Source organism: Cervus elaphus, chromosome 19 (genome assembly GCF_910594005.1).
Source record: "Cervus elaphus chromosome 19, mCerEla1.1, whole genome shotgun sequence".
Lineage (NCBI taxonomy): Eukaryota > Metazoa > Chordata > Mammalia > Artiodactyla > Cervidae > Cervus > Cervus elaphus.
In genome coordinates this window covers 23247370-23249017 of record NC_057833.1, presented here as the reverse complement: position 1 = coordinate 23249017, position 1648 = coordinate 23247370, and the positions used below count along the sequence as shown (strand labels likewise).

Below are 1648 nucleotides of genomic sequence, written 5' to 3'. Positions count from 1 at the left end.
TAGAAGTCATCTCAAGGCATCATCCCATCAGAGACTCTTTGGCAAGGGGGTGGGTGAAGTGAGGAAGGATTATGGTTCAGATTTCCAGAACAATATTTCCCAGTTTTGCCACCTACGATGAAGCGGCTTTTGAGTAATTCTGAGAACCAAATCTCTCTTCAGGGCATGAAATGTGCTGCCACAGAGGATTTTCAGTGCTTACAGTGACGATAGGATTATTCACCTCATTAAGGAGACAGGGGAAATATATACACTGGAATTCTCTCCAAAATTCCTCATGCAAAACAGAAAACTAATAACAAGCTAAAATTAGTCTACACTTTTCAGTCTCTCCAAACTTTCGGGGATCCCTCTCCCCTTGATTTCCATTTATTGCCTGAGTAACTTAGGGCTTTCTCTAAATGCTTCTGTTTACATCAGTGCTGGGGAATCCACAAAACCCCAGAATGATTCACCTTCCCGACTACAGCACAAAGTTCTCTAGCCTAGGTCAGCATTTGGTGTGTGGGTGAAGGCCCTTCCCTGGTTCTGTTTTCCAAACTTTATTAAAGCATAAAAAGGATCTGCGTGATCTATAAAAAATTCTGGTTCTCTAGTCCCAGCTCTGCTGGAGCAATGAAAGTTTCCCTGCCAACCTCTACTCACAGTGAAACCACAAGCCAGTGGGAGTACAGGGCTTTTTCCAAAGTACAGGGCTAACATTTGCTCACTCACTCATTTATTTATTCATTTAATAAATGTTTCTGGAAGGTCTTTGTGCCAAGCATTGTTCTAGGTGCTGGGGCTTCAATAGTAAATGAAATGGACATGGCCTGTGTCCTCATGGAAGATACAGATGGGTGGAGTTGATAGATGATTGTAAAATAAATCAGCAATATACCATTATACATTGTGAGAGAGATGCCGCAAAGAAAACAAAATGTAGTAATAGAGGACAGTGCGTGTGAGCATGCTACATCACTGCAGTCGTGTCTGACTCTTTGTGACCATGTGGACTGTGGCCCCCCAGGCTCCTCTGTCCATGGAATTTTCCAGGCAAGAATACTGGAGTGGGTTGCAATGTCCTTTTCCAGGAGATATTCTCGACCCAGGGATCAAATTCATGTCTCTTATGTCTCCTGCATTGACAGACAGGTTCTTTACCACTACCACCACCTGGGAAGCCCAGAGGACAGTGGAGAGGGCTAGATAAGGGGGCCCTAGGTTGTCCTCCCTGGGGAAAAGACACACACGCCTGAAGGATATAGAGTGCCCACCTGAGCAAGGGGAAGAGGAGAGGAGACATTGGGACAACACGTGTTAAGACCCTTAGGTAGAAACAAGTGTGGTAGGAAAAAGATTGATTAGAGGGACTTCCCTGATGGTCCAGTGTCTAAGATTCTGCACTCAAAATGCAGGGGGACCCAGGTTCAATCCCTGGTCAGGGAGCTAGATCCCACATGCTGCAACTCAGAGTTCACATGCCACAACCAAAAATCCTGCATGCTGCAATGCAGATAGAAAATCCTGTGTGCCGCAACTAAGACCTGGTGCAGCCAAATAAATAAATATGTTTTAAAAAGGAAAAAACTGAGTTGCAAAGTGTCGGACATGACTAAAGCGACTTAGCACGCTCACACGCACTGTCCTCTATCACTGCATTTTGTTT

General features: G+C 44.7%; 1 non-coding gene across 1 annotated transcript; it reads left to right on the top strand.

The window, feature by feature from the left end:
• The first annotated feature begins 1354 nt into the window (after positions 1–1354).
• TRNAL-CAA lies at positions 1355–1428 on the top strand. Its single transcript has one exon. It is a non-coding gene; the product is annotated as a tRNA-Leu (tRNA).
• Positions 1429–1648: the final 220 nt, after the last annotated feature.